This window comes from Opisthocomus hoazin, chromosome 3, assembly GCF_030867145.1.
Source record: "Opisthocomus hoazin isolate bOpiHoa1 chromosome 3, bOpiHoa1.hap1, whole genome shotgun sequence".
Taxonomy (NCBI): Eukaryota; Metazoa; Chordata; class Aves; order Opisthocomiformes; family Opisthocomidae; genus Opisthocomus; species Opisthocomus hoazin.
Window position 1 is genome coordinate 105,337,532 of NC_134416.1, and position 22,128 is coordinate 105,359,659.

At 43.7% G+C, this 22,128-nt stretch overlaps 1 protein-coding gene across 5 annotated transcripts in view; it reads left to right on the forward strand.

The window, feature by feature from the left end:
* Positions 1 to 2,187: 2,187 nt before the first annotated feature.
* CDH20 (cadherin 20) overlaps positions 2,188 to 22,128 on the forward strand; it is a 123,598-nt gene continuing 103,657 nt past the window's right edge. For 2 of the 5 annotated variants that reach the window (XM_075417147.1, XM_075417149.1), the window contains exons 1-2: positions 2,188 to 2,285; positions 2,694 to 2,780. The gene's annotated coding sequence lies outside the window, so the exon portion shown is untranslated. Of the gene's footprint in view, positions 2,286 to 2,693; positions 2,781 to 11,023; positions 11,066 to 22,128 lie in introns of those variants that run through there. The other 3 variants (XM_075417148.1, XM_075417146.1, XM_075417151.1) reach the window with 2 other exon arrangements.

A 22,128-nucleotide genomic window follows, 5' to 3' on the forward strand; every position in this document is an offset into this window, starting at 1 on the left:
TCTAGTAAATACAGTGTTTGGATAACCCATTTGGCTGTGTATGTGAAACTGAGGAGCTCGTGCATGAAATGTGTGGATTTATTCCAGTGCTCACTCCATATATCGTAGAATTCTCTTGGGTTTTCTGTGTCATACAAGAGTGCTGCATTGTGTACTATATATTAATCCTAAATTATAACCTTAAACAATACACAGTATCTGCATTTTATTTTCATGGTGCTGTGGTATATGCAATAATCAAAGAGCTTCCATTGCAGTCACCATTCTATTAAAGCTGTCATATGTATTTCATTCTTTTTTTTCCCTTACTGCAATCCAGTTTAGGGAAAAACCCCAAACTCACAGACTACACTCAAACTCAGATGCAAACTTTTGAAGCAGCATGTGTTTAGTCTTTTAAATTATAATCAGACATATTCTGAGTATATATTATATTGAAGCAGAGAAATAGAGATGTGTGCCTACACTGCAAGAAGCAAGTACAGTGAATAAAATCCTAGTCAAGAAAAAATTTACACATTGATTCGGTAACCAGTTCAACTCTTGCAAGAGGTTGTTGCTCTTGCAACCAGACTCCCAGCAGTAGCGGTGTACGGATAACTTTCCGGGATGTTATTGTAAGAATTCTGTATATATTGGGGAAAAGTGGTACAGAGGGGCATGTTTTGCCTCATCGTTATCGCCAGCGCACCGCATCTCTGACGCTGGCCAGCAATGCTGACGAGAGCCATTTCTCCCTCCTTGGACTGTTACACTAAAAATATTCAGCCAGCCTAAGGAGCCCAAAGATGAACACGCAACGGAGGAAACTGGGAGAACATCATATTGCCTCCCAACACAGCAAGGTATTCCTTTGTCATAGCTGTAATTCACTGTTTGTTTTGGGGCACTTGGCCAGCTTACAAACTTCCTACAACTTCTCTCCAGAGATTTGACTGCCCTTTTTCTTTTGTAATGCTGAAATGGCGATGTTATGATCAATATGAAAAATGCGGGGCCAGAAAACTAGCCAGTGTGACCTTAGTTCTGCAAATCATCATTAGTGCAAATCTGGAGAGGAAAAAAAAACCCAAATCTTGACTGTGTAATCTGAATCTTCATCTCCAGATCTAATTGTTGAGGGACTGGCAGCATCCCAAGGAATTGATAATGAGATTTAGAGTCTCCTACTGCCAGTCGCCGGCTTGGCCACAGACTGCTGGGGCACAGCTCTGCTCCGAGCTCGGTGCAGATTCACCAGTTTCACTGAGACGGGGAACGGGCTCTCTGCTGGCAGCAAAAAGATGTTATTACTACAGGGAGCTATTATGGAGGTAATAACCTCCCTGTACCCAAGCAGACAAGTTTCCTTCTCTCTTTCACACGCACGTGCCTGCAGAGCTGGGACAGGTTCGCTGCCTTCCCACACCGTGCGGAAAGATGAAGGCTGGCCCGGGGACGGTGTGAGAAATCTCTGCCCTCCCGGTGACTTTGGGTCGAGCTGGAGGCGAACGGGTCAGCAGAGAGGACGCCTGGTCCTGCCGCTGCCGTTGCGGCTGTCACTCTGCGGGCAGCGAGTATTTCAGCAAGTCTGGCAGCTTTTATGAACACTAAAATGATCTTTAAAAGTGGATGTAAAAACCCTTTATTATTTGGTTGTTTTTCCAAAGTCTTACACAAACCCTCCAGGAAACCGTACTGTTTACCCTCATAAAAGTAGCTCTGACATCAGTCTCAGGATGTTTATTAACTAAAATCGAGCCTTCTAAAGAAATTCAGCTTTCAACTCCCTACGCTTTTTGTTAAATAAAGCAACGCTTCTCCTCCCCGGCGTTACTTTCGCTCTGCCTCAGCAGCCCACCTCCCCGCGATGTGAAAAGCCCCGCACAGGGGGGACGCGGGGCTGCTTCGCAGCCGCGGAGCTGTGCGGGGCCGGGGGCAGCGGCTGGGGGGGTGTCCCCGGGAAGGGGGGGCGGCGGAGAGGGGAGGGCGCAGCTCCCCGGCACCAATCGCCTCCCGCAGGTCCCCGCGGCAGCGCTAGACCCGCCGCGACATTCGCGGGCAGCGGGGCCGGGGGCAGCTCCGGGGAGCGGGGCGGCGGCGGGGCTCCCTCATCATCTTCCTCCTCCTCCTCCTCCTCCTCCTCCCGGTCCGCCCGCCGCGCAGCCCGGGCCGGGAGCGAGCGGCAGCGCTGCGCGGCCCCGGCGCACGGAGCGGCGGGGGCGCGGTGATGCGAGGGGCGCGCCCGGCGCCGGAGGGAAGTCCCACCGCCGGGCAGGCAGCCGGGAGCTCCTCCGCGCCGACAGGTAACCCGTCCTGCCCCTCGGGGACTGCTCCTGCCCCTGTTTTCCTCCCCTCTCCCCGTTTTTCCCCCTTTTTTCTTTTATCTTGTCTTTTACTTTATCTTTGTTTCCTTTTTTTCTTTTTCTTTGATTTTTTCCTTTTTTTTTCTTTTTTATTTTTTCCTTTTTCTTTTTTCCTTTTTTCTTTTTTCTTTTTTTCTGTTTCCCTTTTCCCTTTTCCCTTTTGCCTTTTTTCTGTTTTCCTTTTTCCTTTTCCTTTTTTTTCTTTTTTCCCTTATCTCTTTTTATTCTTTCTTTTTTTTTTCTTTTTCCCCTTTCCTTGTTCCTTAATTCTCCTTCTTCTTTTTCTTCTTTATTTTTTCCTTTTTCCTTTCTTTCTTTTTTTGTTTTTTCCCCTTCTTCTTTCCCCAGCCGCAATCAGAGGGCGAGGAGGAGGCGGTGGGCGGCCGGAGCAAGCCCTCACCGGGTCGCGCTGGGACAGTCTCTCCCCCCCTACAGGTGCACGGCCGGGGGGGGGGGGCTGTCCTGGCGGCGTGGCTCGCCGTCGGGACCCCGGGAGCAGGGCGGACAGGTGGACCGGGGGCAGAAGGACCCCCCCCGGGGCACGGAGCGGCTCCCTCCAACTTTCCCGAGGCGGAGGCGGCGGGGAGACTCCGCGGGGGGCTTTCTGCGGAAAGAGCAGAACCCATAGAAAAAAAAAGGGGGGGGGGGGGGGGTGTGTGGGAAGGGGGTGCTGCACAGCAGGAGCTGGAAAGTACCCCCCACACACACACTCCCCCCGCCGCCCCCTCGCCTCCTCCCCTCCCCGCCGGGGGTCCGGGGGCTCCGGGGCTCGTCGGGCGCTGCGGGAGGGGCTGCGGGGGGGGGGGGGGGGGGGGGAACACAGAAACGCTAAAAGATACGGAAGGAAGAGCCCCAGTGGCTGGGACATAAATCAGGCAGAATATATGGGGAATTGTCGAGAATAGGTCTTTTCACCCTTAAAAAAAAAAAAAAAAATAGGCACTCTGGGAGAGAAAAAGGAGCCTGATTATTGGCACCCAGCGCTGAAACCCGGGCAGCTGATGCTGAGGGGAGCCAAAGGGAGCAGTTCTTCTTGGTTTAAAAACAGCAAGACAGTCTCTGCCAAAGATTGCTGTAAACACTGAATAAAGATTTCATTGTGGCTTGGTGTGACTGGAATAATTAGGCAGTTAATTGTTCATTCGGATCTTAAAGCGCAGTAATCAGTAGTGCACAGTAGGAGAAATACAGGGGAAAGGGAGGAAAAATAGCAATAGGAAAATGATAGGAAAATGTATCACTTTTTCGTCTTCCGCAGGTTTTCTTTTTTCTTTTTTTGTGTGTGTGTGTGTGAGACTGGGAGCACGTGGGTCCCGGTCCGTTTAGGCAGAGAACACCTTCGTGAAGCTGGGGTGTAATTGTGCTTTAGCTGCCACTGTGTCGACATCATTTCAGGCTGGACAAAATCAAATTATGAGACTTAAAGAAATCCTATTTTATGGAAATGAAATCCAAAAATGCCTGGAGAATGAACATCTTAACTAGATTGACTAATACCAATTAATGCATTTTACTTATGTGTGCACTTTATTGCCAACTCAGCAGGGATGTAAGCTAATGGTGCCAGCTTTTGTGCTGCTCTAAGACATTTCTCAAGAAGGCCCAGAAGGTTTTAATGGTAAACTGTTTTGAGTTTGTTACACGGTGATTGTGTCCCCGTTCAACTCCTGTTCCTTGCAGCGGTGACTCTTCCATGGCAATCTAATGAAATGATCTCCTGTTACACTGTGTTAGTGATTCCCTGTGACACAGCAGGAGAATGCAACCTGCCTGTGTTTGTACTGGAGGTGGTTGTAAGTTGTCGAGCAAGATGCGCTTATGAGCAATAGAATATGACTTACTGATATTAACTATAAGATGGCACCGTAGGCAAAAAATGTTTTCCTTTCCTTTATAGCATGTTTTTCCATATATATACATTCATGATAAAGAAGCGCAATAGTGGATAAATGATCAGAAAGGATGGAAGGATGTTATGTTCAGAGCAAAGAAATCTTACAAAGCAGTCCATAGTCATTTCAGCAAAGTAAAAGAATTACTCAAAGCCTTCACTGTAAAAGAAAAAGACTCATCCTTCATATAACTTCTTTGACTTTAGAGTAGTTACATGAAAGATTCATTTGGCTAAGAGACATCCATGTAGCTTGCTCATCCATCATAAATAATTAAATAAATAAATGTGCTGGAATTGGGCAAGGTTTAAAAACAAACTCAGTTAAGTATAATTTTCTGTCGCTGCACATGCAGAAAGCTAGAAGCTACCTGTTACAGAAACCAAAAACAAAAAGGGAGTTTTCATTCAACTCTGAAAAGTGAAGGAATCTGTTATATTTTGTTGGAGCTGCATTTGTTGAAGGTTTTGACCTGTACTTTGAGAGATTTTTGTGGAAAGGCAAGTGGAGAAAACACAAGGCATATTGTCTGTCTAACAGTATGGAACTAATATAAAACACTGCAGTCTTTGCTCGGGTCACAGAGTTTAGAAGAGCGAGGACGAAATGGTGACTCCAGAGTTCTGTCAAAATTGATGGTAAAAAAACCTCGTAACAACTGGATACGTAAGGGCCATAAGTGTTACGGACCCACTTTACAAGCATTTTTATTAAGCTGTTGAATGGGCTCTGTCCTACCACAGTGATACTCAGTATTCCGTCTATGAAGAATATTCCTGATTTAATTGCAAGATGTACTGAAAGGATGTCTTCAAGGCATTTTACTAACTAGTACAGTCTCGAGGGGGAAGTTGCTAACTTTATTTGCATCTATCTAGTCCGGGAAACCTAAGGATGTTCTACTCTTCTTACAGCAAGCCAAAAAGTGTAGTGATCAAGGGATCGCGTAAGAGACACTGCTCAAGTTTCTGCTTGCGATGTTGTGACAGAGAGTATTTTTAAAAATCTCCATAGTGTACCCCTTACACAAATACCATGTTAAACTGTAGAATAATTTGAAGACCACTAACAAAGTTTTGAGAGAAGTCTGAAGTGTTTTTCCTTCCATTTTCAAATACAAAATTTACCAAGTGGGTCCTCATTTCTAGAATAAAATACACCGAAAACATGATTTGGCCATGACAGGAAGTTTGGGAAGAGGTCTTTCTTGAATCGTTATAACACGTTTAGCAAATTACGCAGAGGATTATACACTTTTATTTAAGGAAAACATTTGCCGTCAAATTCTACTGAAATCCTGAATACTATCTTATACCTAAAAGTTGTTTGAAATGCATGATATATCTTCATAATAAAATTGCATTGTCACAGACATAATTGTTATTCATAACAAGTAGTCTCACAAACAGATTCCATCCCAGTAAGTATTGAGTCTCAGTCAGACCAATTATGACTAAATTACTGCCTGTTCTCTGCTGTATCAACTAATTAAAGGGTAATTAATAAAATGATAATTTCATTCCATGGCAATGTCTACATCTGGTTGTCATAGCAGAGATTGTTTGACATATGGTTAAATGGTCAGATACTGCATTGTATGAATGCAACATTTGCACAGAACACCTGGCAAGCCAGAAGAATTTTAACCCTTAAAATATGAATTTCAAGAATCTGTGACAATGTGCTATTAGACTCGTTTGCTCATTCTCTCCACCTACTCTTCTTACATGTTTAAGAAAATTTAGTTCTCCAAGTTCATCCAAGTAACTCTCTTGGGGTAGGGGAAGAGTGGGAAGAGAACTTGGGATATTAGATTGGAAATGAAAGATAAAATAATACTGACCTGTCATTGTGGGAAATAAAACAGGTGAGTCTAAATTAATTTCTGAGAAGAGACTCTCCACAGAGAGGTTCTCGTACTACTGGGAGCTTCCCCTTTAAAAAATAATCAGGCTGGAAATAGCATGGACACAAAATCATCTTTTTTCCTAGACACAATTGCATGCCAGGATAAAGACTGAGGTTGTGGTCACAAAAGCATGGAAAAATCTGCATTGCAGCCTTCCCACAGTGTACGTGTCAAACGTAGATAAAACAAAACTTAGCTCCTCGAGGACAGTTAACCATAAAATTCACACATGCTCAAGAAATGAAATAATCTTTTATCAAGTTGACGGATGATATGAATAAACAATTCTACTGTAGATACCTGATGTATGAGATAATGTAGACTGTACTCTGAAACAGCAGAATCACTGAATCACAGAATCACAGAATGGTAGGGGTTGGAAGGGACCTCTGTGGGTCACCCAGCCCAACCCCCTGACCAAGCAGGGTCACCCAGAGCAGGCTGCACAGCACCTTGTCCAGGCGGGGCTGGAATATCTCCAGAGAAGGAGACTCCACAACCTCCCTGGGCAGCCTGGGCCAGGGCTCCGTCACCCTCAGAGGGAAGAAGTTCTTCCTCCTGTTCAGACGGAACTTCCTCTGCTTCAGTTTGTGCCCATTGCCCCTTGTCCTGTCACTGGACACCACTGAAAAGAGCTTGGCTCCATCCTGACCCCCACCCTTGAGATATTTATAAGCATTTATTAGGTCCCCTCGCAGCCTTCTCTTCTCCAGGCTGAACAAGTCCAGCTCCCTCAGCCTCTCCTCGCAGGAGAGATGCTCCAGTCCCCTCCTCATCCTCGTAGCCCTCCGCTGGACTCTCTCCAGTAGCTCCTCATCTTTCTTGAACTGGGGAGCCCAGAACTGGACACAGCACTGCAGATGAGGCCTCACTAGGGCAGAGTAGAGAGGAAGGAGAACCTCCCTCGACCTGCTGGCCACACTCCTAATGCACCCCAGGATGCCATTGGCCTTCTTTGCAGCCAGGGCATGCTGCTGGCTCATGGTCAACTTGTCGTCCACCAGCACACCCAGGTCCCTCTCCACAGAGCTGCTCTCCAGCAGGTCCACCCCAAGCCTGTACTGATGCAGCACCTTGAAACAGCAGTGGCTGAAATTTTCTGGGCAGCCCACACATATGATTTTATACGTAGCTTAAGGGAGTATATCTTATGCCCCAACACTGTCTTGAACAATTTCAACCACTGCTGTTTCAAGGTATGTGAAAGACTATGTGTCAGTCCTTTAAAAACATAAAATGAGTTAAATGACAGTTTCTTATCTGTACTGGCTCAAGCTGAATCCCTCATAAAACTAAGAACAAGAAATGAAGTAACAGGCATAATGTTTTCTTTCTCTTCAGAGGGAAAAAAGTGTAAAAAGGGGAAAATAGCTAGTGCTTTTTCACAAACACGGCAAAGTAAAAAAAAGGATGCAGTAAACTGCAGGAAGACGTGAAAGTCTGCCTTTTCCCATGCAAACGATCCTGGGTGAACAGTTCCCCCAGTGAGTCGCCAGGGCCGCCCGTCACCTCGCGCGGTCAGGTGCAGAGCGTGGCCAGGGATGCTCATAAAGCGCTGTTTGTCCGTCTCTCTGAGAGCCTGGGTCCTGCTTCTCGAGAATTTCCAAGCGCACGGATCCAGCTCATTTTCATTCTACTCGTGTAACTCATTAACACCTGGAAAATCTTTTATAGCGTTTAACTGCGTCAGATGCACTGTCCGGCACATGTTTTCTTAATAGGGCTTTCACTGTGGTATTGTCAAAGAGCCCTTATGTCACAGCTGGGAACATGAATCTGTCATGTCAGCGCTGTACCTTGTTTCAGACAGTAATAGTGTATGAGTGTGTTTTATGGAGGAGCCGAACATGCCCATATAACTGCATTAGCAGGGAAGAATGTGAAGCTTGTTCTCCTAAATAAAGATTCAGGCTGGTGGTAGCAGAGTACTTTGTACCATTTAAACACTGCTGCCTCTAAGGCATTGCACTTAAGGAAAGGGAAGTTTGAGGCAAGCGAGACACGTCTTACTATTTTAGTGGTGTAGTGCTGCTAGTTAACGATATGTCATCATTTACATTTCATTGGGAAAAAATTGCCAGAGGTTTCTAATTTAGCAGAAAGAACTTAACTAGAAGTTGATATGAAAGTCTTTACACTGGGAATATTTGTTTTTAAAACAAGTTTGATTTAAATATATTTGGCAATATGAGAAGAAGAGGAAGAGAAGTAAACTTTTCCTGATTCCATATGCTTTTTGTGCCCATTAGATCACTGTAAAACCCAGTTTTAAATAGATTATTTTGTAGCTCTGCAGTCGGAATGCCTTGAGTAATTAAAAAAGGGATAGAACTGTGGAAACTGACTGCAATCCATGTAGAAGACCTACTTTTTTCACAGGAGTTTTTAACATAGTTACACACATTTCATCTGCAAGTTAAATGCTTAAAATTCACCAGCTACAACACCACCGAGCATGTCATGATGATACTCGAAAAGATAGAGCCCACCTTTGAAAATTGTTTGCAGACTTGAGAAACCGTAACTGTTGTGAAGGAGTTGGGTCCTCTTTTGAAGAAGAAGTGGATGAAAAGAGCATTTCATGCAGTCACAGGAGGCTCCGATTTTTAAAGTACTTGATTTGGTTTGAAAAGCACAAGTATAGCTCATATGCTAAGAGAGAATTTAAAGGGATTTCAGACACTCAGGATGCAGGTACGCTGTCAAACGCATTCGCTATGTTTAAAATGTTTGTCTCGTGTTTTTGTACCAGCTCTTCAAAAGCCTGAGCATGCAGGGGTTGATACGCCAAACCGTAACCAGTCCAGGCTTAAGCTGGAATCAGTGAAACACCGAGGTGTTCAGGTTACAGGACTGCCTTCCAAACATCTTGATTTTCTTGATTTCTTGATTTTCTCCTTTTTGCCATTCGTATTGGGGGCTCCTGGTTTTTCTAATGGTGGCAGCATCGCGGCGCTGTCATGGACCCATGCCGTACTTCACGTCCGTGTCCTCACCACAGAGGGAAGAAATAGAGCTAGTCAGGGCTGCTGGGGGGCCCCTGGGGAGCACATGTGGATTTCTTTCAGGGTAGGGCCTTTCTGTAAAGAATTCCACTTTTTTTCAGAAGGACTGAAGCCCTTCGTTCTTCTGAGCTTCTGTGTAGGTACCCAATGGAGCGAGCCCAGGAAGCGCTCACCAGCTGCGTGGGGTTTGCCCTGCTGAACGATGCAGCAGCGTAGCCCAAGAGGTGCTAACAGTCTTCAAGCTGAGAGCACACCAAGGCTGAATTGTTCTACACGATTCCCTTTAGCCTACTACAGAAGCAAATCAAAGGTAAAAAAATGAGTCTGTGTAATTAACCTTTCCACATGCCTAGGTATTGTGGCACACAGTTAAGAGCCTTTGCAATATGTAACTTAGTTACAGCAAAGCAAGTTAAGGATTGAGTGAAAGGCTTAACTATAAATTTCCTTGCTTGTATGAGTTTAATTTAGAATTGCAATCATGATGTAACGTAAATTAAAATAGCACTAGTAGATCGCTACTTGGCAAATCTCTTAAGAATAATATAGGTACCTCACTAGGTTATTATATATGGAGTGCCTTCTGTGTGCTTAGCCCATTGCTGAAATTAGTCTATTTTTTAATTTTAAGATACTTTTGAAGAGGTTCTGCTGACTCTCAGTGAGAATTAGGAGAATGGCTTCTGGAAAGGGGAGCTTCCTAAATGTTTTAGAAGGATTTCTCTGAAAAAAAAATTCAGTTTTGCCCCAAGCATCCTCCAATCCATGCATAATCTGGAGGGCATTAACCATTCAAGCATGTATTATGACTTGCAGGTGTAATATATTAAGGCTTCACAGCAAAGATACGTTTTTAAGGAAGAGAGTAAAGAAATAAGAAATCAGCGTGCCTCGTGAAGGGCATATGAAGGGCAGACGAATGCCTCCCTAGAGAGGGGAGTTTGGGAAGAGTGTGTGTCAGTGTGGTGCGTGTCCGTCTGAGCTGGCCACTCAGTCTCTTTCAGTGTTAGAGAAGTGCTGCATGCATCAGCCACTACCGTAACTCTGGAGAGGACCCACTGCACTTGCCTGTTTGGTTCATGCTTCCCATATGGGTTTTGTCTCCTTCGGAAAGTGATACGGAGGTGGGCAGGCACCACGCAAACAATTAGGGTTGCCTGCTACTCATGAACATCTCTCTAAGGCAAGGGGGGGTGAGCACAGGTTGGAAAATTTATTCTGGTGGCAAGCCTAAACATCCTCTTGCCTGGGCACCCTGGGACACCCAGGGGAGATCCTGTCAAATTGCTAGTCCATTACCCTTAATAACAGCAAGGGGAAGAGCTCCCAGGCCTGCTGGAAAGGCAGCAGTGAACTGACGACATTATCAGACTAGCATCCGTGGCCCTCAGCCCTGCACACCTTGCGTCCACTCAACCCTCCCCAGCAGGAAGGGCCACAAGGAGCAGACACATTGCCCTGGTAGAACAAGCTCCACGCTAAGCACTTGTGGCGGAGGAGGCACACAGGCATGGTGCTGTAAGGAAGAGCTGAAATCAGCCTTCAAGCAGATGACAGGAGAGGATCTGTCAAATCAGCCTTCAAGAGGACGGGGAGCATGTTGAGAGAAAATGATGATAATAGCAACAAAACCTTGCGGAGACTGAACAGAGGAAGGAGCTGCAGGAGGGCAAGAAGACAGAGGATTTGTATAGTGAGGCAGAGAGAAAGAAATGACAAATCTTTTCATAAAATAGCAGAGACAAAAGGACAGATCTGACCGGTGCCAGGTATAGAATTTGGCTCTGGCTTGGAGAGGGACTGATACAAAAAAGACAAATAACTGTTTCACAGTCTGGTGAACGAGCGGAGCAGTTTGTGGTAACAGACAGAGATTGGAATAACAGCAGCTGCATCTCACAAGAAGTCTCTGGGGTGAGTACAGGATATTAGAGGACTTTTGTAAGAAAATCAGGTTCCCAGATTTGCATACGGAGTTTCAGGTTATAATATGCCAAGAGAAAGGCATCTGTCAGCAATGTGTCATAGATATTAGGGTTACATCCATAGTGGAGCTACTATATAGAAATGCTGGACTGAATCATGGCTAAACCTTTCTTGCGAAGTCCAGACTTTGGAAAGGTTAATCCTCGTTAGGGTGAGTTGCTAAGGGCATGGTGGAGCTGTGCTGTGTTAAATGTGCTGTGGTCGAGGATCCGCTGGTTTAGGAGGTCTAGTTGTACTGACTCGTGTGGATGGCACATCTCACCATGAAGTCGAGGACTAAGGAACTGGATGTGAGATTCAAATGTGTACAAGAGATAAAGAGCAGCTCAGACTGGGTTGTCAGCTTTCCTTGCCTGGTTACCCCATGTAGCTCTTTGAGTACTCTCTTGCTCGCCGTCATGCTGCTCTGGGGCAATGCAAGGAGCTCCCATTAAGACTCATTTGTATTGTGATGACTGCTAAATACGTGGCTGTTGGTGATACAGTGAAAGAACCATGGCTAAGACTAGTGATACCCAGTAAAGCTGTTAACTGTTCCATGTTAATTATTTGCTGTCTCCATCCCTTTCATTTACACTCACCTTTGGGAGAAGGCGCTCCATTGCATTATCTCTGTAATCCCTTACTGGGCTGTAGAAGTGTTTATGCAGAATAAACGTATATAATGATCTGTGGCAGGCAGGTGTTTATTTTTTAATACAAACTCCTAGCCTCAAAAATGCATTTTGATTAAAATCTGTTGCCACTTTAATCCTGTTGCCAATCAACCTATCAATTACAAGATCCTTGTTTGGTTAAAAGATCAGTAATTATAATAGCAAAATAACTTACAGGGTGTTCTATCTGTTTTCTTCTTCATGTGTCAATTTAGTAAAGCATCAGTAAAATGGTCGTACATAATGATGTGAAATAGGTTTTTATGCAGTTTGTTCTCTTTCTTTTCTAAGCTATGAGTGCTTCAGTGCTAATACCTTTGCAGTGGGCGGAAAATGATTGTCCCAGGAGTGCATGGCTAAGATTTTTGAAGCTGGTGTAGGATCTGGACACTTAAGTTCCCATGTTTAGTGATTGCTGAGCAGCAAAATTCCCTATGTAGTTACAGTTACCTACCAAATTGTCCTCAAAGAGTTAGTGGACCAAAACTGGTTTTATTCTGAGACAAATTACCTTCTTTTCTCCAGGAACTTATGAAGTTATTTACCAAAGAAGCAATTACAATATGTCATAACCTCTTTGACTTACTAGCTGTAAATATCCAATCAATCAGCCATTACATTAATTTAAAAGTGTTTCCAAGTCCATTGGTCTTTTTTAGCCTCTTTAGGAACTATCAAGAGGGGACTGAACCACGTAACTTCTGATTTAAAGTATCATCCTATGCTTGTTCGATAAGTTTTATTGGAAGGCCCCTTGCATTGCAGGGCTCCAGGAGAGTTAGAAGAAAGTCTGTTTTCTCATATGTTAAGGAGTGGTGTCATCTCTGGCTAAAGAGATATCTTCAGTTCTGTATGCTCACGGGCTGTTCAGACACAGATCTGAAATCATTGCTTTGATGAAATTCTTTCTATGATAATTTACTCATCAGGGTACCATTTCACAATGTCACTCTGTTACTTGAAGAACATTTACATGATGTAGTGAAGTGGAATACAAGTTAGAGCAATACTTTATACAGAAATTCTACTTCTCTGATTTGCTTTTCTTCGTAGAATCCCCTCAAAAGGCATCCTCCTACTGCATAACCTCACTGCTGATAGTAACTTGAGTAATAATCACACAGTTCTTTCACAGGATGGCAGCCATCTCCGTAAGGATAAGGAACACAGGGTATCCATAGTCTGAATATTCAGCATTGGAAGAATCATCAGTGGAAAAAAGGTAGAAACTGGGGTTTTTTGAGAGCTCAATACTAGATGAAAGTATGTAGAACAGAGATAATGTCAGCAAACTGCAAAAAAGGATATGTTTGGAAGTTCTGGCCATATTGACCAATAAACAATTTATGGAGAGAACACAAACAAACCGTTAGAATATTTTAAGACTGTAGCTTCTGACAAGTATACTTTATTTATGACTTTGCAGTACAATCTTTTCCTGTTTACAGGATGTAAAAAAAGAGGGAGAGGGGGAAGAGGTAGCATGCCCAGTGTTTTATCCTTTCGTCCTCTGCCATGTTTGGGGTATTGTCAACATCAGTAAGATAACCTCAATATTCCTGTCTCAAGAAAACCTGGAACTAGAAAAATCAAAAATGTGACATGTTAAATGTTTAAAGAAAAGGAGAGGAAAGAGTGGTGCTGCTTTATCTAAAACTTGTACAGTACTGGTGCCAATAAATGACAGCCACAGGCACAGCCAAGTGACTCTGGGTGAAAAAGGAGGCAGGGATGGATGGGCGAAGGGCTCATCATTAGCACAGCTTCTACCACTATTAGGCACCCTATTGGCAAAGCCAGAGTTTCATGGTCTGATGGGATTATATGACTAGATAAGAGCAATGTTTGAGTTTGGCTCCGAATCTCCCGATACAACAGGGGTTTTGTTGCTTTTGTCCACACGGTGCATCTCGGTGCTTGTGGAAATACGTGGGGTTTGGGTTTCAGAGACTGAAGCACCAGGCAAAGGTAAAACTTCTATTAGTAGTTAGAATTTGTGTTTTAGAGGTGCCTGCAGGTGCTAGGTATGTTGCAGACCCCCATGCTGTGCAAAAACATAGGACATAGCACTGCATCGAAGTGCTTGCAATCCAAGTACCAGAGCTGGGAGATCCCAGTTCTGTTTTGCCAAAGCTTAAATTTCAAAATCATCGTGTTTTAGAAGGCAACCAAAGCCTTTAAAAAATGCTCAGACAAAAGAGCTGTGAGAGCATCCACATTTAGGAATGAATAGGTCAAGGTTTTGATTTGTGTCTCTCAGAAAGTCACAAGAAAGAGCCCTGGTCTGAGAAATCTTTCCCTGGAAAATGTTGAAGTTCATATGTTTCAGGGAAAAAAACCCAACACTTTATTTACTTGAAGGAGAACATATCTAGAAAGTCAGAATGTTGCTGAACATGTTCTGACCAGCGGACTAAAAACACAGGGCAAGCCCAGAGAACAGCATGGGCCACCAGGGAGCGAAGCAGAGAGGAAGCCAAACACTGGAGTCAGCTCCCTGCTTCCCAATCCCGTACCACCAACTTGCCGTCCCTATTCACCAGACATCTTCCTCGTTTCATCCTAGGCCAGCGTTCCCGAGCTGTGGGTTGCAAGCCCTGGGGTCAGGAGGACAGCATCGCTCTTTGCTTTTGACACCCACCAGTGTGAAAAGCACTGGTGGGTGCCAGCATCAGCCCTGCTGTAACAGGCGTCCCTTTTGACACCTTGACACCTTGGGACGAGGCCGTCACACCACCCCATAGCCAAGGAGGGCTCCCTTTCTGGGGACACCTTCTACCACCTGAGCACCGCTTGAGAGGGCAGCACTGCTTCCAGCCCACCGCTGGAGAAACACGAGTATGGAAAACCTGGAGAGAAATAAACACTTCAGGAGGGCCTTAACAATATCTTACTGCTTTAAAAGATACTCTGGTGGTGCTGGTTAACTAGACAAGTGCACCTCTAACAAACCTATCGAGCTTGATAAATGGTTCTCTATTAATATCCTAATTTTGCTGGGTCTGATGAGCAGCTTTCGGAGTTCAGAGGCAGAAAAAGGCTGCTTGAAAGATGGGTCTTACAAGAAGCTAATTGCATGCAGGGTTTTCAGAAATACTAGGTCAGTTCACGTTCAAAAGTTGGGTGTCTGTTCTTCTGTAGTGGCAACAAAATTAATTCTTCTGGGCTTGGGGAAAAAAAGGAGTACTTTGATTTTTACCAGTTAATGTACTGTTGAATCTTACTTCAAATAACATTTTAAAGTTTTAAAGCGTTCCACAAAGGAAGGGATATCATTTCAAGGATGAAGGCTTGTGTAAAATAATTCCAACAAAATTGATTGTGTTATAGGCACTATGTTTATATGACTTTTGTAAAATACTGCTTTTTTAATGCTAATATTTCAGCAGTAGAAAAGAAATATTACGGTTGAGTTCTCTTCTGGACACATACATAAAAATACCATTTACACCAGTACAGCGATGAAAACAATGTGTTTTAAGTGGGGACAGATCTTTCCCCATAGGCCATATTCTAGTTTTAATCACACCCTATCTATCTTAAATATCCAGGATTTACTATCTCAGGACAGACTGGTGTCTGGGAAAATGACCCATGTCAGTATTTCAAAGAAAGATGTAAAAAATCTTCACAACATGGCATGTCTCTATGTTATTCTGCTCTTTAATATAGTGGTGCAAACTCACTGGTTTCCCTGGGGTTATGCTGGTGAAATTAGAAAGAGGTTTCACTCAAAGAGAGTCTGAGACTAGTTCATAGCAAATAACTGATTTTTGAGTGATTGATGGTCTTTGGTGTTTTTTTTTATAATTTATTGTTATTGTTGTGTTACAGTGATGACACAGCCACCCCCCCCCCCTTTGGTTTGGTCATTTTATCCATCATGGTAGACCTTGTACAGATTCCTGACGAGGTTTCTACCTTATTAAGATTTTTGTAAGAAAAGTGTTTATGTGTGTACGAGTGTGCTTCTTGATTCCCAGGCGCAAAATAATTTTTAAAACCAACGTTATTCTGAAAAGAATGATGAAAAGGGTTGCTTATAAACAATACTTTTAAAACTTGCAGATTAATCTAAAATGCTTTTCAAAGTCCTTCTTTATCTACACATCACACTGAGGCTTTATACTTGTGTTCTTACATGGTATTTTGCCTTGACAGTCCCAATCAAAGGATTCAGAAGGCAAGATGTAATAAAACAACCAGGTTTGATCACAAAAGTGTCAAATTAAGTATTTTCCTGTTGGAAAAGGGAGTTCATTAAATTTGAAAATATTCATAGGGAAAATAGACCTTTTGGCAAAATGTTCCACAGAAGAAAATCTGGCTGACATATGTTTTTAATTTGGGGTGAGATTTTGCAGTTGTGCGACTTATCTTAAGAACAGCAGCCCGGTGAGAATATCATGCCTGGTGGGGCTCTAAGCCTCACTGGGGAGAAGGATCCATGGAGTAGACAGAGACAAATGTGCCGAGAATATCAGCTCCCAGTTGTGGCCATTTAGGTGGAATTAAGGAGCAATGTCACCACATCCCTCCTGCCCCCCAATATTAAATATTTTATTTCAGAAACTTAAAAATGGCTCATTTCATAGCATAGAAGCTAATATTCTTACCTTTTTAAACCGTTTTTTTAAAACTTTATAAGGAGATAAATAGCATTATTTTGGATTTTTAGCCTGACTCAGGAGAAATGCCAAATATTATAACATCTTGCAAGATGGAAATTTTGTTTTTCAATCTGATATAAAACTTGTATGGTCATAGTAAATATACTGTCTTAAATCTCTTGTAAAAGGAAAAATAATAGGTACTGCTACATTTCCCTTCAAATGATCCTTAGCTAATCTAGACTTTATAGTTGGAGCGAGGTTACAGCCATCACTCTGTGTGTGTGTGTGCAAGACTGGAGAAACCCTGGTCATCTGAACCTATGCTCCAAAATTTCCTTCGTGCAGAAGAATATCTTCAATATTAAAGCCCTCCAATATAAGCATCCTATAAAAAGGAACTCTGGGAAATGTGTCAATTAAAAATATAATGGAAGAGAGAATGAAAAGAGAAAGAATGAAAAGAAAATTTCTTTTGTGAATGCACAACGCTTTGAGGGTTTGGGAATCAGCCCCTTCCAGTGGGGTGAGAAGCAGCAAATTCCAAAAATTCCTTGGCTTCAGGAAAATGAAAGTGACAGTCTCTTGATGCAGGGTGAGAGGTCCTGCCCCGTCCCTTTTATCCACTGAAGGCTCACCCAACCCATGTGTTAGTGCTAGTTTTTCTGCTGCTTATATAAAATAGATCCTTGCACTGCACTTCTGCCATATACTCATTTTCTTTTCATAGCCTTCTGTTTCCCTGTCTTACTTGATAATGACTCTAAAGTGGGCTTGCTTTTATGCGTGTTTTTAGCCTGAGCTCGTCCATAGTATTGAACTGTAGAAGTACTATTTTGCACAACCTGTAGGAGGATAAAGACACGAGGCTAGAAAAGTGGCACCTGCGTGCCTTTGTGTACTTCTCTCCTGATCTATACTGAAGGCATTGCAACATGCTTTAAATGTTCCCTGAACATCCTTGCATCTCTAACAGCGCGTTTGCCCACTTGCGTCGTTCAAAAACTTGCATTGATATCCCCTTTTCTGTGCTTCCCTAGTGACTGTTTGGAGATAACCTCTGGATGACATGACATTGATCAGAAAAGAAAAGAAAAAAAGCCCATGATCGATAGAGTAGGTTTTACTGTGATTTGTCCCAGCACATAATACGCCAAAGCAGCGGGCTCTTTAGAAATGTTGTGGTAGGTAGGCATGTGCTCAGAGCTGGACTTGAACCACTTTCACACCTGAAAGAGATGTGATTCCAGGGCATTATCATCTCCAGCTGCCTGGGGCAGCCTGTGAAGTTTGCACCTTTCTAGCAGCCAGCGGGAAGCTGCACCTTCTGGGAAGCCAGGCTGAGACCTTGGCACTAGCTCCCTCAGAAACCTATGACGATGGCAAAACCCACCATCTTCTTCTTCACAAGCATGGTGCTTCTTTTTTTTTTTTTTAATTCCTAACATATGGCAGCGTGTAGATTTAAAACAACAAAAACAAAGCCCTGCCAAAACAAAACACTACACTGCATACCCGGTTCTCCCTTGGGAGTAGGACGAGAGGGGGAATGAACCACACGTGGCAGATGTTGGTCATTTGATGCTCTACAGGAAGGCACTCAGATGCTACAGTGACGTACAGCCCCATGGGGAGCAGAGCAAAACAACTTCCGTGCCCCTCTTCTCAGCAGCGTGAGAAACAGAATCACAGAATGGTCAGGGTTGGAAGGGACCTCTGTGGGTCATCTAGTCCAACCCCCCTGCCAAAGCAGGGTCACCTACAGCAGGATGCACAGGACCTTGTCCAGGCGGGTCTAGAATATCTCCAGAGAAGGAGACTCCACAACCTCCCTGGGCAGCCTGTGCGAGTGCTCCATCACCCTCAGAGTGAAGAAGTTCTTCCTCATGTTCAGACAGAACTTCCTCTGCTTCAGTTTGTGCCCGTTGCCCCTTGTCGTGTTGCTGAGCACCACTGAAAAGAGTTTGGCCCCATCATCTTGAAACCCACCCTTGAGATATTTGTAAGCATTAATAAGGGCCCCTCGCAGCCTTCTCTTCTTCAGGCTGAACAAGCCCAGCTCCCTCAACCTTTCCTCATAGGAGAGATGCTCCAGTCCCCTCACCATCTGGTAGCCCTGACAGGGTCAATGTACGAGTGGAAGCAGTCAACCTGAAAAGATGACCAGGAACAAGTGGCAACACTAAGCAGCCGTAGTGCTTCCGCTAGGTAAAATCCTTGCTTTGGAGGCTTTAAGTGGGACAGAGCCCTGTGCTGGGCTTCTTTTTGGGCTTGGGTTCCACCACTGCGTGCATGGGCTTGAACATCACCCGGGCAGTGCACGCTGCAAAAGTTCAAAGCTCTTGGATTCCTTTTCATTGCTTTATTTTAGGGGCTGCCTCTGATCTTTCCTTTTCATCCCTGGCTTTATTTGGAAGTATTTCTCCCCCATTTCATTATGTGGCAGGCTGCGTGCAGGTTCGTTTTGCCGGTGTTCAGTGACCATCCGCATTGCTCTGTACGTAGTTTACATCTTCACAGGCCTCAAGGAAACCAAGACTTGAAGGAAGAGCTGGATGAGCAGGGCTTTCTCTCCAGCTGTCGTGTCTAGTTGTGGCAGCAAACGGGTGTTTCATTGTAAAAGATGTTAATTTCCATCTGAGCTGTGGCTGTGTTGAGAGGAGCATAAAAGGAATTTTTGATTATCTATATCAGTACCGTTGTCCCCGGGGACAGGCTCTGAATCTTCAGATCACATATGGCAAGAGTGCTGTGATAAAATATGCATCAATAAAACTTTGCAATTTATGATAATAAAGGAGTGGAAAGTTTTATACACTCTGATAATTATTCCTGACTGGTATTTTTTCCTTCCTTTCATTCTTCTACACGCCTTTACTTTTGAGCCCTTTCTGCACGTTGTGGTCGTGATTGCGGCATTGGAGCTGCGGGTGCACAAGCTGGGGGGGGTCACCTTGTTTCTAGGTCCCCCGACCTTCTGCAGGCATCAGTCCGCTTCCGAAGGACCAGGGGTTTGCCCTCCTAGGGAAGGCTTCTGCAGCTCCTCACTCCTCTTCCTCTCCTGTGCACTACATCCAGCAGGAATGTCAGAGTGGCTTCCAAAAAGGATGAAATTATATTCCTCTGATCTTTCCTTGCATATCTCATTACTGTAATTGATGAGAGATGCATAGATTTGCACCAGGGTAGCATTTATCCCATATTGCCTGACACCTGCATTGTTCTAAATGTATTTCGTTTAAATAGAGGTTTTATTCTTTTGAAGTAGGAAAAATAATGACATGTTTACACTCGCAGGAAGTAAACAGTGGACTGTTAAATACAACCAATATATTGTCTGTGACCTTATTTTTTTTCCTTAGCTCATTATATCTTTGGTGGCCATAGAAAGAGAGACCCTGTCTTCTGCTTCAGCACGCTTGATAGCAATTAATCATATAGCGTGAAACGTATGGCCCGGCAGCACAAACCGCTTGCATGCTTGGGTTCTGGCTGACTTCAAAGGGACTTCCACATGTCGTGTTTACAGGCAGCTCTCCTTTACTGAACACCCTCACTGACATGTTTGCACAGCGCCTAGCGCAGTGGGATCTCCGGCTTTACGGGGACATCTAAGCCCTGCTGTAACACAAACAGTCATTAGTACCGTCTGTCTCATGTTTACCCCCTTTTTTTTTTCTTTTCTCAGTATTTTACTTCAGCTGGCCTAACAGAAATAAATCAGCCACTTTTATCCTCTTCCAGGCTCATTTCTCCACAATTAAGGACGAGCTGGGAAGCTACTTACGGGAAGCAGTTTAGCCATCTCAAGCTATCTCCAGAACGTTTTGTTTACTCGTGCTCACTTGACTGAATTGCGTGCTCCTGTGCAACGGTAGCAAAGCACTTCTCTTGAAGCACATGCTTATTTCCTATCGACTTCAACAGTACTTAATCACCTGCCTGAGGTTCTTCGGCATAAGCTGAAGGGCTTTGCACTTTTGGGGCCCAAGGGCCCCCTCAGAAAATCCATACCTACTCAGTCCTGCACGTTCAGCCTCTCCCAAGGTTTCTGCAGGGGCCTGAAACTCATCAAAGGCAACGAGATTTAGATCATTTGTGTAAGTGCGTAAGTGGACTTAGACATCTTTAAATGTTCTGCTGAATGTGGGCCTACCTGATGAAAAAGGAACCAAACGTTTACAAAAGAACAGATCCATTTAGAATACAAAAGAACAGATCCATTTAGAACAGGAAGGCTATTAGCAAGTACTTTCCTCTTTTATACAGCTGCAGCTGAAAAGATTAAATCTAATACTATTATTTCCACTTTAAGGAGCGATGAGAGATTTAGGTTACAAAAATAGTAATTTCTAATTATACAGATGTAAGGAGTGGACAATGAGGCCAACAGTGAAAAAAAAAAGGGAACTTCTGTGGGTTTTCTCTACTTCTGCATGTGTGTGAATTAATAGGAAATTACAGACTATTAGAAAATTGATTGAATTTTGTTTCTTAACTTTGCTGGTTTTTGTTAGGGTGATCCTAAAAGCAGGCGGCTTTCAATTAGTTTTGTTGACAGTGCTGGCTAATGTTGTAATGATCCTTGGGAGAGAGAAAGAAAAGAGATTTATTGCAGTAGCGGTAAGCTAGGCCAGGCAAAGAGACATAGTACATAACGGCTAATTAACTTATGTAGTCATTAAAAAAAAAAGGCAAAGAAGAAGAGGAAGGAAAAACAACATGCAACCTGAAAGAGGATTGTAAAGCATTTCTGCACTGCGGATCAGACCCTTGAGCTTTTGTTACACTGTGCATATCATATTAGATGGTATATATGAGCCAATTGCATATAAATCACATTCTCCCAATCTTGCAAGTCCTTGTCAGAGAGCATATTTAATTTAGCATTGTAATATTTATTTTCTGAAGTTGTAAGTAGGCCAAAACATACCCAGTAAAATGAGCATTCTGCACTGCCACAGCACAGCGCCTGACCTACACTCCAGCAGAAAATTAACCCTAATTCATCTTCGTAGTGACCCTGTGCCAAATGGCTGTTTCAGATGCTCCATTCCTGCCCTTCACTGACTTTGTAAAGTGAAGCTGTGGCAATTCTGCCTAATTTGGTTTGGATTTTTAATTACATCTATTCCATTCATTCGTTTCCACTTAAAACCGTCGTGTTGCGCTTGAATGACTTGTAAGCAAGCTTTGCTTGGTCTGAGTATCCTTTAGGGAGAGGCTTAAGCCAGAAAGCGCGTGTGCCTGTTGAACCCGTGTCAAACGGGAACCGCTATCTCAGCTTCAAACCAGAAGGCTTTGTCTGCTGACACAAAGGGTCAAAGTCTGCCCAGTTATTTCCATGTGTCCCTTCCCTCCCCTTCCCTCCCCGCCATCAGGATTATTTCGAATTCACGTTATGGATGAGCGTTTGTGTGCATACGCACAATTCCCTGGGAAATTGAGGCCCTTCGCTGTTCAGAGCTCCTCGGGAAGTGATTTGTTTTGGGCATTCCTTTCACAACCGTTTGCACATCTCTAAGACCGGCAAGATTTCGGTCAATCTGCTAACAAAGTCTGTTTTCAGACACCGTGCAGAGAAGCTTCAGGTTTTAATGTTTGGTTTTTTTTGTTGTTCTTGGTAAGAATTAATAATAATTGACTAAGAACATGTGTGCTTATTTTGCCTATTATTTGAGCAATAAATACTATGTTTTGCATTTCATCACAATACAGATAGTTC